The 15343-nt window shown below is 46.9% G+C and overlaps 1 protein-coding gene and 1 pseudogene across 1 annotated transcript in view; both read left to right on the plus strand.

The window, feature by feature from the left end:
• Window positions 1-15343, plus strand: part of LOC146202134 (uncharacterized) — a 711309-nt gene that overhangs the window by 162029 nt on the left and 533937 nt on the right. The window lies entirely within an intron of this gene.
• LOC146202138 (uncharacterized) lies at window positions 9796-13846 on the plus strand (annotated as a pseudogene).

Here is a 15343-nt window from a genome sequence, read left to right on the forward strand (position 1 = left end):
GAGACCCCCGTAAGCTACAAGCAGATCAATCAAGGGGAAATGAGGGTGCTCGTTATAATACATGAAGGAAAGAAGCCAACAGTCGGCGAGGCCAAGGAAAGCGTTGGGGATGGTACTTTATGTCGTTTTTTTGTAATGTTTACTTGGATAATCACAGAAATTAGTAATGTAATCTGTTTAGGGGAAAGATAATTAGACACAAAGTAGAAGAAAAAACAACATGCCGATGGTGGGATCCGAACCCACGACCTCCGAATAACGCGTCCGGTGCTCTTCCAACTGAGCTACATCGGCCGCTGTCCCCCCTGCTACTTTCTTGGGTATTTATGTTGTCTGTATACGAACCTTGAGAGTGTTCACCAGCGCCACCCTCAGCCATAGCGGCGGACGTGGGACGTCCTTTGTTACCGCCAGCGTCACGTAAAACGTGATCAAGAGCGAGGGCGAAAGCTGTGCTAGAACCCTCTTACGCTACCTATGGCTTCAAGACTGAAAGAGCACCGGACGCGTTATTCGGAGGTCGTGGGTTCGGATCCCACCATCGGCACGTTGTTTTTTCTTCTACTTTGTGTCTAATTATCTTTCCCCTAAACAGATTACATTACTAATTTCTGTGATTATCCAAGTAAACATTACAAAAAAACGACATAAAGTACCATCCCCAACGCTTTCCTTGGCCTCGCCGACTGTTGGCTTCTTTCCTTCATATATATATATATATATATATATATATATATATATGTATATTATATATATATATATATATATATGTATATTATATATATATATATATATATATATGTATATATGTATATGCCAGCCGTGATTAACCTATGAAAATTGCAATGAGCTAGCAGCGGCCTGCTTGGACGCATTATTCACTTTAGGAACTTTCAGTTCTGTTGGTTGGTTGATGGGGTTTAATATCCTAAAGCAAACGACTCAGGTGATTATAGACGCTGTAGTGGAGGACCCCAGAAATTTTGAGTGCCTAGCTTTTCGCTTTCATCGAAATGCGGTCGCCACCAAACATGGGCATCCTCACGAGGGTGAACCCTCTTGAGTGCGTCCTCACCCTCACCTGATGAGGATTTTGATTCGGTGAGGTGAGGGCGGGGGAGGATTGACGCTGGAAAATTCGTGAGGACGAGGGTGAGGGAGGGAAACGTACAGAGTTTGAGGGGCGAAGACAAATGTTTCACAAAAAGCATAGTTTCTGTATAAGCAAATGTATGCGGCAATACTAAAGGCACGGGTGGCCACACACTGTCTCTTCCGCTGGGCCTGAGTTGTATAGAAAACAGATGTAATGGAAGAGGGCACAGGCGCTACAGTTAGGCTTTGAAGGGAATAGAAAAACACTTGAAACAGCGAAGAAGCAGAAACGAAAGCCACAAAATTTGCTCCAGTGTTCACGGTGAAGAAAGCCTAAAAACGACCTTGCAGAGAGTCACAGAGAGCGATGCTGCTGTTTCCAGCCTCACGGAACATGATGGGACAGGCGAAGTACTCAGGACCGCCGTTTCTAACTGCTAAAGTTTTTCTTGCTGTTCCGGGAAATGCAGGTCCTTAGAAAAAAAAAAGCGCCTCCAAAAGAGAGGGTACGCGCAAAAGAAACAAACACAAATGACTGAGGTGGGGTGATCTTATTTGCTGCGTCCTTGCCACACGTTTTTTTTTTCCCCCCGTCCGGAGTAGCTCGCATGAGTAGTCGATGCATCAGGTGTTTCCTGACTGTCTGGGGAGCAAGGCTTTCACATAGAGCTTTCATAAGCTGTGTAAATCCCAATTCACAACAAACCCAATGGGAAATAAGCTGGATTTGTGCTGATAAAAGCCGCAATAAAATAAACCACAGTTCAACATCTGATGTAATCTTTGTGATGTGTTTGCAAAATAAGATGAGTTTTCTTATTTTACCATTTTTTGCTTTGTTGTTATTTAGCAAAAACAGTCATACCATGCATTAAATATGTGCGGCAAGTAATAATAACATTCTCTCTTTTTGTAATTTCTGTAGCATTAAGACAGTTTTCTTCAGAGGCATTTTAAAATCGTTTGGGAAGTAATGGCATGTATTGGGTGCGAGGGCATACCATGGCGCCACCTCTCGGAAGCGCCCGCATGACGAAATAAGTGGGATAACACATGTTGACTTGCTGCTGTGGGATGCTTTCCTAGTTCAGTTGCGCGTTAGCATTACGTTCATTTATTTATTTAATATACACCTCCGTCTGGGCCTGTATAAGCTTATTTTGAGGTATGAGACCTACTCATTCAGCAAAAAAGCTTTTCACCAAATCAGAGTTACCGTAGTTGGCAAGCTTTACTGCTACGACGCGCACCGGGCGCAGAATTTCTGCTGCTATGAAAAAAAAAAAAGAAACAACAACTGAAGCTACCACACAACCAGTCAGGTATAAGCAGTCAATGCACAGGTAATGGGATATTCCTCTGCAAAAGCAGAGAACTGTCAGGAGCCTGACATGCTGAGCGCATTCGCATAGCGCCAGCGGAAGCAGTACCTTTCCCCTGCTCCCTTGAACATAGTAGAGCAGACAAGTTTGACTGTGGGGATGACATGGATTAATTTTTTAGCAAGTGTGAAGACGTGTGTACCACGCATCGAATTCTTGCGCACTGAGTACTGCCTTGGCACTCTAGGCTAGAGCAAATATTTATTTTCCCCGCACAGTATTCTTTTTTTTTTACGCATATCTCAATCAGCACATCACAACATGCATGCAGTGCTCTATCTCCCGTTTATTCACGGACTCTGTCATTTGAAATTACTACAGTACTGGAGATGCTGCCTGAGACAACTCACCATGCATACCAGCTGCCTGAGGCGGCAGAATCATCTAGTTCAGTAAAACTTCCTTGTCAACGTTTTCATTTAGAATAATTTGAGACTTTCTGGCCTTCGCACGATCTTGCCTTTCTTTGGGAAGGTACTGCCCCATGAAGAAGCCAGCATCTTTTCCATCCTTCCAGCAATAGTATCGTTAGTTTCACAAGTGGTAAGCGCAAATTAAAGCTCATGTGCCATTTCTTCTGCCGCTCACTGAACTCTTAATGCCAACTCTATGGATGAAATCTCACTCGCTGAAATGTCTGCTGCGCACATCATGAGAATGATGACTTGCTGATTTGCCCATTCAAATTTTGATTAAGGAAGGTTCTGTGAGCTTATGTTTTGGGTAGCAATGGGAGCTTGCGCCGGGTTCCCTCGCTTATGTCCGGGTACAGAGCAATAACGTACCATAGCAACAGCTTAAATAAACTTCAGCAGCCTCAATCACGATGTAAGATCAAAAAGTGCAAGGCTGGCACTATATATCAACTCAAACTACAGAAATAAACGTGACTATTAGCTTTTAAAACGCACAAATTCAATCCAGCGTCTGCTTCAGCAGCAGTAAGAGGAGTCACGTGATCCAACTTGCTCCCCTAGGTCGACGCTAGCAGTGTTCGCTCCAGTGGTGGCGCTTGCACCCAATAGCATTGAGCACAATGTCACGAAAGAGTTGTGTCATTTCCAGTATACAAAGTCCAGTGTGTCTGCATTTCGTGTTAACCTGTTGAAGGCCTGTACCGGAGTAAGGTTCTTTAAAATTCTTTATTTGATTTATAGCATCTGTTCTGTAGTCAGAATAAGTTTCATGCATCATAATGCCCGACAATCGTAATGTCGTATCTTATGACACTCACGCTTGAGGGTGTACGACAGTGCTCAGTCAGGTTATACAAATCTTTGCCGAATACGCTTTCGGGTGTAGCTTCACCTATGAGATGCCAGCGCAAGGATGATTGCAGTTCTTAGATATATCTAATGTTGTCCGCAAAATCCAAGCCTGCTGGCCCGCCAGGGTGGCACAGGGGTTAGGACGCTCGACTACTGTGCCCAAGGATGTGGGATCAAATCCCGGCCTATGCAGCCGCTTTTCGATGGAGGCGAAAAGCAAAGCCCCCGTGTGCTGTGCGATGTCAGTGTACGTTAAAGAACCTCAGGTAGTTGAAATTTTCAGTCCTCCACTACGGCGTCTCTCGTAGCCTGAGCCGCTTCGGGACGTTAAATCCACTAACCACCACCACCAAGCCTGCTGGATGTATCAGCCTCGCTAAAAAAGAAGATATTTTAAACCACCAGTCAGCTCATTCCAGGTTTCTTGAGAAAGGTATTGCTAAAAACTACCTGCATGCCACTCTTGACAAATCCTGCCTACATGAAATGAGGCTTAGTGTGGGTGTCTGGCTACAAACACTGATCAATGCAGGATTTCCTTGTGAGGTGGTCACCTCTGTTCAAGAGGCCCTTGCCAGTGATGCTAGGGGTGTAGAGAAGCACCACCACAGTGAAGAAGCGCAAGGTACAAGACCCATACCATCAACTTTCCCACTGCTCAAAAAACTTGGCTTAGAAAGATGACGTCCTAGTATTCTTTACTGCACCAAAAAAACCTGGCTGACGTGTGTGATATGGTGCAGGGAAATCACAAGCAGGAATGCAGCATCAAGCACGTAGGCAGGTTCGTCCCGTGGGAGAGTACCGTCGTTTACCAGATAGTACTGCTGTCCTGTGTCAGAAGCTACATAGGACATATACGTTTTGCATAAACGTTTTGAGTGTGTAGAACGAATGCTTCCGAGCATTTCCCCAAAGTACAACTCCTTGCAACAAAGGCGGTGATTTATTATTAATTTTTAAAAACTGCGTTTTTTTAAATTCGCAGGATGCTCGGTTTTCACGTGGTGGTGAGATTTGGAACTATTCTGCCGTGAGTACCGACGTCACAAGTACCGAGAGTGACAGGTCGCGACAGCTGCCATTGGCTGCAGCCGCGATGACCATTACGTCACTGGCACACTTTCGGTAGCTGCAAAAGCCGTCTGCTCGAGTGCTGCATGCAATGTGTGCATGAACCCTTGAGCTTGGCGGTTCAGTTCGCCATGTTACCGAGATGATGATGGCGTCATGACTGAAAGTGCACGTCTGCGCCGGAGCGCGAAAAGAGCATGAGCTGGTCCGATTCAACACCTACTGATTGTGCACATCTGCTTCAGATCATATATCAGGAGCAGCACATCAAATGGGCAGCATCAACCTTCGTGTACAGACCGATGGCGCAGCAGCATACTGTAGTCCCGTCTCGTCTTTGCAGCATCAACCATTTGTACGTGTTAATAATTAAATGGAACGTGCATTAAAAATGGTCTGCCCTCAGCTTCATTGCGAAAGTACATAAATTCGCACTGCTTAAGTGTAGCACCGGATGCCGCCAGGTTACCGCAGAGATGCCGTCCGCGAGCACTGCGGCCACCGGCACTCCGGTCGTGCCCTGCTCCCTGATCATCGTTAGGCCTTGTTTCTTTTGCATCAAAGCCATGGCGGACGGTGTTTTGGAATCGCCCGCTTCGCTGCTTCTAGCGTAGCCGCTCTTGTGCTCCTATTTACGATTCTTGCGTGTGACTGCAGAAATCGGTGACAACCTGCGCTGCCAAAATGCATGTGCCGAGCTACTTTGCTGATGTTTTGCGCCATCGATTCTGGCTCAGACGATGCGTACACATGAGATAAAACACACATGCATGTTACGCACTGACACTTCCTAAACGATGTGTGAAAGGACTTCAAAAAAAAAAAAAAAGCCCACTCTATCCTTTTTGTTAATCTCAATTTTTAAGATTCGCAGATGAATACTTCGTGCTCACTTGTAATCGATATCCATACTTTGTAGCGATCATCAGTCCGTGCTCTCGCCGATGATATGTGTATACATTCCATTCGTTATGCACCACAAGAGATGCCTTTCGCCGACCATCATGAAAGCGCTCCTGGCTAAAAACGACGGCGTCATGTTTGCACGCATGCAACTCGCACGCTCGTCTGCCAGCATCTATACAGAGCTAATGTTATTGCATCAACTCCCTGAGGAGACCGGCCGCCGTTGGTCAAACCACAGAAGACTGTATCAAAGCTACTGACACCGGAGACTGATCCTGGCAGTGCGAGGCAAGAAGGGGTCTTGTAGAAAGCCGAACTCGGCAGGAGTGCACACTAATTTGCGCTGAATGAAGGAAAGTGCTCTTCCCCAGCAGCCGCCGGTGTGTATGGACAGCAGCTCGCAGACATGCGCTCGCAAATGACCAGAGTCATTAGGGCTGCTGTCGCACACAATTCCAAGAGGTCAAGAAACTGAAGAAACCGGCCGCTGAGGAAGACATGAGACAAGGTTGAAAGCTATGCAAACGCAGACGCGACGGGAAAGGCAGAGACCAATGAATGCGTGGGCGACGCTCGGGAAAACAGGCACGACAACCGAAAGTCTGAGAACCGAGCGTCACCCGATGACGCTTCGTGGGCGGGGCAGAGTTCCCGAGCTGTTTTCTTCGTTTTTTTCTGGTGTCTCCAAGTGTTGAGTTAAGGGGGTAGAGGAGGAGGGCCATTTTTAATCGCCGATATCTTCTGTGTTAATGAAGCTAGCTGAAAAATTCTTGCGATGAATTGACTTGTGAGGGAGTACCTATCTCTCGACTGATTTGCTTTACTTCATTTTATTCATTTCATAACCCCTTTAAGAGCACCACGCAGGAGTAGGCACACAGGCGGGGGGTGGGCAACTGGTCGTCTATTGTCGCTAATGCCACGGTTCTGTTTCACAGAACCGATGCGTGCGCCTCGGTTACGCGAAATGACAATATTGAAGAAGTGCACATCCAAACTCAGCAGAAAAGTACACGAAGCATATTACTTTAAGATGGAGTTCGCCTCTTGTGTTAGCAATTGAAACCTCGGTTGCCTTATCTGATAATTTAATGAGTCTAACTATCTTAATAGAAAACTTTCCCACACATGCCAGCGTGCCAGTGTTCTTACTTTGCCATTACTTTGCCAAGATCAGTTTCACTGTAGAGGTGGACCATGTTTACGTCAGCCTTCAGCGGCTCCTTATCGAAAACATGGCTTCCTATGCTTGGTATGTCACAATATAAAACGAAAAAGTAATGGTGGTTCAATGCTGCAGAAATAGTTCAACCATTGAACTGGAATTTTTAACTGACACAAAGCAAGGTTTAGATTCGAGGAAGGCTACAAAGCATCACTTCACACTCTGTGATAGAGGTATGAATGGGCCGGGCCCGACCCACTATGGACTGTTTTTTACCTATTGAGATGAGAGGGTAACATCGAAATTAGCCTTCCAGGGCATTTGGACCTCGAGTAAAACCCGCAGCCTGAAATTCATGCAGGCGCTTCCGTTGGGTTTGGTTAAAACGTTGTGTAATATCATAGCTTCAGACTTTGTGAGAATGTTTCAAGTGTCCCTATATTTTCTTAATCTACAGGTGACCAGCTGACATGAAGTACAGTGAAACTTCGTTATAATGAACAGTTAAAAAATAGAAAAATAGTTCGCTATATCCATAATTCGTAATATAAAATTTTGTAGAAAATACATGCAAGAGCAGCAAAATTCAATCAGAGAAGGCACAGCAACTGAGAGGGTGCTTGCTTGGGTCACGTCCATTTATTTACACGCACAAAAATGCGTTATCGCGACCTGCTTTTTTGTGTTGATCGCATTCCGTATCACGCCCTGTTTTACAGTTTGCAAACACTCGACAATGGCAAACCAACTGCCCTCAATAGCACTGCAGTGGCTGCGCAGTAAATCCAATGCAGCAAGCGCCTCTTGTGAAGTCGGAACATTCTCATCGTCTGCAGGGTCAGCCTGAGCTTCGTCTGCGGGATGTTCAGAAACTTCGGCAGCGATTTTGGCATCAGTCAGTACAGCTGTGGTCGCTGCGATGTCATCGCCGCCTACAAAGTCTTCTACAGTCATTGTTGTGGGCATGTCACAACAAGACGCGAAAAATCGTTCCAGGCCTCATCGAGCTCGCGGAGCTCTGCTTCTGCTTCATCATGATCGTCCCCATCGTCACTTGATGCACGGGCCTCCGCTGGAACAAAACCTGCCTTCTAAAAGTAGTTGGCAATCGTTTCGCCTTTCACGTTGTCCCATGCGACTTTAATGCTCCCAGCAAGTTGATCTTCAAGTCCTGCTTGATACGAAGCTTCACGAGAAGAGTGTCAATCAGTGTTCTCTTGTAAACTGCCTTGAAGGTGCTGATTTTATCTCGAACTTGGTCTTTAACGTTAGTGCTGCTCTTTTTTTCATGTTCACTGCCATCACAGCACTACGCACACCCGCGCACCACACCCGACACGGCCACTGACGCAACCTCCACCGAACGCTACAACGGCAACGCCGCTGCGAACACTAAAATGCAAAAGACGCAAAAGGCAAAAGCAACATTTGATCGCGCCGCTGCTGAAGCGGCGCTGTCAGCGGTAGTGAGATGCAAACGATTTCTTTGGCTGTCAAAATGCCGACGTGGCATCTGTGGCGCTGTCAGCGCCTGCGAGGTAGTCCTGAACGTTTGCTGTGCCGCACAACACACTTGTAGTGTAACGAAGCCTGCCTCCTGCTATTAAAGTGAGGTATTGCTTGGCATTGCGAAGTTCGTTATATCCGTTTTATAACGAACCGCGTTCGCTATGGGAGGTTGAAAATACATGTTTGACAAAAATATTTTGGAAGAGTTCGATATATTCAATAATTCGTTATATGCGTGTTCGTTATATCAAGGTTTGACTGTACCTTTATGCATACCACCAAGGCAAGAGTCGCACCAGAGAGCACCTATCTCGCATACTGTTAAAGCGTCTGCCATGTCCAAAAAAGAGGAAGTAAGTGGATTCAGTGTTTATTGACTTTGCAAAGGCGTTTGATTTTGTCCCACATTGTAAGTTAATCGAGAAGCTCAGTCTTATTGGTATTAATTCAAAAACAGTTTCATGGATCGTCACCTCTCAGGCCATTCTCAATGTGTCGAGGTAAAAAATGCTAAATCAGACACCTTGAATGTTTGTTCAGGCGTTCCCCAGGGATCCATATTAGAGCCTACACTTTTTCTTATCTATATCAATGATATTGCTACGGGTCTGCTCATCGAAGATGAGACAAATGAAGTGTGTGTGCGCGGTGTATGCACTTGGCGCGTGCTCGGGGCCCGAATCCCTGGCAGCGGTCTGTATTTTTGATGTCCGGTACGCCCTGTGCTTGTGTCCTGTTCTGTGTGAGTGTAACACTGTTTACATAGTGTGAATGCCTCCTGCCACTAACATCTTGGTGGAGGTGCAGCCTTCCCATCTTCCACGTCCTGGCTTATTGCACCACAGAGCTTCGCAGTGGCCGCTACACCGTGCCACCATTACCAACCCGGCGACTCGCGAAGCCCCTACGTTCATGGTCACGGCTCATCCTCGTTACCCCGACACCTTTTCCGGTGCCTCAGGTGATAATGTCGACATGGCTCTTGATGTACGAACGTGTCAGCACCCACAACAGGTGGGACCCCACCGTAATGCTGGCAAACATAATTTTTATATTTGTCTGGCACACCAAGGCAATGGTACGACACCCACGAGGACAATTAATGAGTTGGCACATCTTCAAAGAAAAGCTTGGGACCACCAGATGCTTTGAAGCTTGCAGCCAGTTAGCACCTTGAGTCTCGTGTGCAGTCTCCAACTGAAAGCTACGTCACCTACATTCAAGACATGCTCGCCTTATGTCACCAGGTCGACAGCTCCATGACGGAATCTGCAAAGGTGGGCCATATCTTAAAAGGCAGCGCAGACGATGCATTCTATTTCCTCCTCTGCAAGGACTCTGATACTGTGAGTGACCTCATCAAGGAGTGCCATCTCTTCGAGAGGGTTGTCAGCAAAAGACTTCAAAATTACTTGGAGGAGAGCACTCAGATGCCGGACATCATATTTTGCTTCAGGGAAAAGCTATCAGCCCAGGACATTCTCCTGCTGATCAAAAAGGTCCTGACGGGTATCCCGCGCTCGGCAGAACACGCGGTTTTGGCACTGGACATCACAGATGCATTTGATAATGTTAGTCACTAGGGGATCTTGGATGGTCTGGCAGACATTAATTGTGGAACGAGAGTCTACAAGTACATTTGGAGCTTTCTGAGTATCTGGACGGTCGAAATCAAGATTGGTAACATAGAAACAGAGATCTTCTCCCTGCCCAACAAAGGGATGCCTCAAGGACCAGTCATTTCGTCCATCATGCTCTTCAACGTGGCAATGATTGGCCTGGCGAGGTGCCTCGAGAAGGTGGAGGGCATACAGCACGCTATGTACGTGGATGATGTCACCATCTGGACGACCACAGGATCGCTCAAGGAGAAGGAAGTAAAATCACAAGAAGCAACATCTGTCATAGAAGAATATCTAATGCAGAGGGGCTTGGAATGCTCATCAGGGAAATCAGAACTGATCAGATTCTGGCAAGGGAAGGGCAACCGCTCTGTTCCCACAGACCAAGGCCACAAGGAGAGACCCCGAAAAGACAGCCGTGAGGATCCTGGGGATGTGGCTCTGATCGAGTCAAAGGTGCCAACACACTCTTAATTTGCTTAAGACCTCGACTCAGCAGGTCACCTAAATGATAGCGTGGGTGACCAGCAAAAAGATGGGAATGAAGCAGCCAGACACACTCAAGCTAGTCCGGAGCCTCGTGATCAGCAGAGTGGCGTACACTCTACCCTACTTCAATATGAACAAAGGAGAGGAAGACAGAGTGGACGCCATCATCAAAATGGCGATCAAGACTGCACTCAATCTCCTCAAGAACGCCAAACCACAAGCTGCCAGCTCTGGGTGTACACAATACAATACAAGGATTGGCAGAAGCCCAGATCAAGTCGCAGCTGAACAGACTTCTGCAAACGAGGACGGGAAGATGGGTGCTGGAAAGGCTGGGATACAGCACACACCTACAGACTTATAACAGGACAACAGAGATACTGCGGGAAGTCAAAAATTGGTACCGAGTTCAGCCCATACCGAAAAATATGGACCCCCGCCTACACCCGGGAAGGAGGTAGGCGAGGGCAGAGTATTATGAGAAAGCATTCAGCCAACAAGTCACGTCGAGGTTCACCAACGCAGCTTTATAGGAAACCAACGCAAAGTGGGCGATAGCCACGGTCTCGGACTGTGAGGGCCGGGAGGTAGTTGGCGCTTCGATCCAAAACTGTACGATCACCGAGGCAGAAGAAATGGCTATCGCACTGGCCATTAGGTTGGGAAGAGAAACAGCGGAGCCGAATTCTCAATTCACATGCACAAATTTTCAGCGCGGCAAGATATCTAAGACAGCATACCAAATCCTGACTTCCACAAGCAAGCCAACAAAACCATACACTCAAACACTAGTGTGGATTCCGGGGCACACTGGGATCACAGGAAATTCGTACGCAGACAGGGTAGCCCGAGGACATACAACCTACCGTGTGCCCAACAGTCTCGCGGCAGAGGACCCGATTCCGCTTAACCCCGACTACACCATTACCCTAGAAGCAATGAACAATAATTTCAGAGATATCATTACTGAATGTGCGGTAGAAGTAGGCGGTAGGATAGCTAGAGAGAGGATACCGGTAAGCTGTCTAAGGAGACGAAAGATTTGAATAAGAAATGCCAGAGTATGAAAGCTTCCAATCCAACAAACCAGATTGAATTGGCCGAAATATCAAAGCTAATCAATAAACGCAAGGTGGCCGATATAAGGAAGTATAACATGGAAAAAATTGAGCATGCTGTAAAGAACGGGGGAAGCCTTAAAGCGGTAAAGATGAAAATGGGCATAGGCAAAAACCAGATGTATGCGATAAGGGACAAGGAGGGCAACGTCATCACGAATATGGACAAGATAGTCAAAGTAGCCGAGATCTCTACAGTAGCCAAAGTAGTCAGGACCGTAAGGAGATTGACGGTAGGGAAAAACAGTCAGGCGTTCCACCAGTTACGAAGGACGAGGTCAAGAAAGCATTAGAAACTATGAAAAGGGGGAAATCAGCTGGAGAGGATCAGATAACTACAGATTTGCTGAAGGACGGGGGGATATCACTAGTAGAATCAGGACAACCTTAGACTGCAATCAAGCAAAGGATCAAGCAGGTTTTCGGAAACAGTACTCTACTATCGATCATATCCATACCATCAATCAGGTGATAGAAAAATGCTCGGAATATAACCAGCCCTTATACATAGCATTCATTGATTACGAAAAAGCATTTGACTCAGTGGAAACCTCGACGGTGATGCAGGCATTGCGAAATCAGGGGGTAAACAAGCCGTACGTGAAAGTGCTGGAAGATATATATAGTGGCTGCATGGCAACCATAGTTCTGCATAAAGAAAGTAACAAAATTCCCATAAAGAAAGGTGTTAGGCAAGGAGACACAATCTCCCCAGTACTATTCACAGCTTGCTTAGAGGAAGTATTCAGAGACTTGGAATGGGAGCAGTTAGGGATAAGGGTAGATGGAGAAATACCTCAGTAATCTGCGATTTGCTGATGACATTGCCTTGCTAAGCAACTCGGGGGATGAACTGCAAATAATGATTGGTGACCTAGACAGGAAAAGTAGAAAGGTAGGCTTGAAAATCAATATGCAGAAGACTAAGGTAATGTTCAACAGCCTCGGAAAGGAACAGCAGTTTACATTAGGTAGCGAAGTACTGGAAGTAGTAAGCGAATATGTCTACTTAGGACAGGTAGTAACCGCAGATCCGGACCATGAAAAGGAAATAACAAGAAGAATAAGATTGGGATGGAGCGCATTTGCCAAGCACTCAGATTATGACTAGCAGCTTACCGGTATCGCTAAAGAGGAAAGTATATAACAGTTGCATCTTACCTGTACTCACCTATGGGGCTGAAACGTGGAGGCTAACCAAGAGAGTTCTACTTAAGTTGAGGACAACCCAGAGGGCTATGGAACGAAAAATGGTAGGGGTAACATTAAGAGATAGGAAGCGTGCAGAGTGGGTCAGAGAAATAACTCAGGTTACCGACATTCTACTGGAAGTTAAGAAATGGGCATGGGCAGGACATGTAGTGCGAAGAGAGGATAACCGATGGTCGCTTAGGGTAACAAACTGGATTCCAAGGGAAGGAAAGCGTAGCAAGGGGCGGCAGAAAGTTAGGTGTGCGGATGACGTTAAGAAGTTCGCAGGGGTCAAGTGGATGCAGCTAGCACAGAACAGGGTTAAGTGGAGAAATATGGTAGAGGCCTTCACCCTGCAGTGGGTATAGTCAGGCTGATGATGATGACACCATAATACTACAGCACTACAGAGGCTTGCGGAAAGTATATCCAGAGCCACATGAAAAACTCGGCAACGAGAAGGCCGTAAATCTGAGGCGGCTGCAGACGGGCACCTTCATTAATTTACACATATTACACTCGATGCATCCCACTACATTCAAAGACGAATGCCCATGGTGCGAGAGGATCCCTACCCTGTACCGCATAACATGGGAATGCAGTGCACATGAAATACAAACAGTTCCAAATCCAAATGAAAGGCAGTGGGAGGCTTTGCTGGCCAGCTCTGACCCGGAGGCTCAGCTCTACCTTGTCACAAGAGCTCGCAAGCTGGCAAAGGCCAGTGGTGCCCTGGAGTGGGGGCACCAATCACTCGTCAGCCTCGGCTGAAGAGGCGAAGATAAAATTAAGCATTTAATAAAGTTTACTCGCTCACTCACTCGAGCAGGCAAAGAGCCGGCACATATTTTCAGTTTCAGCGCCTTCCCCATACGGCCGACACATCTTCGTGTGTTGTGCAGCAGTCACCGCCTAGCTCACATTCCGCTTCGCCCCGTAACATCACCGACGTCATCACCCAAATTGTTCACCACGAAATGGAGGCCAGTGCACCTGCACCACCTCAATCCACTGTCCCTAGTCAGCCCTTGCCCGATGTTTTTTATTCAAGTGGTTGTGGGTGAAGAACTTGCGAACTTGGACCTCTCGCCTACTGTTTGTTCTCGCACAACCCAGTGTCCGGCCACCACGCACAAATATTTTCCTTCCCCGAGCCCCGTATTTTTGTCACTACCAATACCCAGCAGAGCGGCGGACACCTGATAATCGACCAATATGCTTCAACTGTTCTTGTGTTGGTCACATTTCCCGGCATTGCCACAATACCTAGTCTCAGACTCCTTGCACCAAATTTTCCTACAGTTATCGTCCAGAAATGCCGCCCCGTTTTCCGCCCCGATCACAGCCTAACCAGTCATATTCGGCCAACGAGTTTGCCAGCTCCCGTTTTCGATCCTCACAGCCCCCTCGTTCCTCGGCTGCTGCCTTGTACGGCCGATCTGAATTGGAAAACTAAATGATGCAGCTCTCGGAGGTGATGCTGCATCCATGACCAGACCCTAAAACCCTCTACAGACCTCCCATTTGAGCCAGCTAGACATTTGTGATGAGGGTGTCCTCGTGGGTGCGCTTGTATACACCGGAGCGCATAGTATCTCCGTTATGAGTGCGAACCTTCGTTGTCATTTACGTAAAGTTCTCGCGCCGGCTCGATCTCGGGTGCGTGCCGCGGACGGTGGAACGGTTAGTGTTGACGGACTTTGCACCGCTTGCGTTAATGTTGCTGGCCATGACCTCCCTGTGCAGTTCACTGTTTTGAACCCTTGTGCCCATGACCTCATCCTCTGTCGCGACTTTCTATCAGAACACTGTGCCCTGATCGACTGCATAGATCTTCCAATCATCGATGCTGAACCACTGCATTCTCCTCACCTGTATTCGCCCAACCAAGGTTCTTTTCCCTCACTAGCCACCTCATTTGTTACCTTGCGTTCTACCTCATCTGTCCCCGATGGTGGATACTTATACTCAGTTTCATACATCAGGTGCAACGCAGTGAAAGCTACGCAAGTAGTCTGCAAGAAAAAAAGGCTTATCACTACGCGCTCGTTTGTGGCCGAGTGGTTCCTGCAGAAACGGGCTCTATTCCGAGCATACACATTTGCAATAACTTGCTTCGCATGCCTAAACATCTTTGCAGTGCGGATCTTATAGAAAAAATGCTCACCGAAGAACCATTTTCTCAAAAAGAGATGCGCAGCACAGAGGGCACAGCCAGCGCCATCTAGTGGCACAACTGGCAAGGTTGCGGGGCAGCGAAAACTTGACACGAACGAAAACGACATAAAAAGCAAATTCACCGGATCCAATCCTTTCTCCCTAAAAAAGGTGCTCTTTATGAAGTTTATGGCAAATGTAAGATGTGTTAAGCTTGCAGATAAAATAACTATTATTTCCTCTTGTACAGAGCAGGCACTATTTTTCATCGCGGATTCGGAGAGCACAAAAAAGAGCTGTAGCTTTGGCAGTGTTGCACTTGATGTACGAAACTGAGTATAATTACGCCTATTTCTGATCTCTTGTT

The sequence above is a fragment of the Amblyomma maculatum genome, chromosome 1 (genome assembly GCF_055883805.1).
Source record: "Amblyomma maculatum isolate TAMU_Amacu chromosome 1, ASM5588380v1, whole genome shotgun sequence".
In the NCBI taxonomy this organism is placed as follows: domain Eukaryota; kingdom Metazoa; phylum Arthropoda; class Arachnida; order Ixodida; family Ixodidae; genus Amblyomma; species Amblyomma maculatum.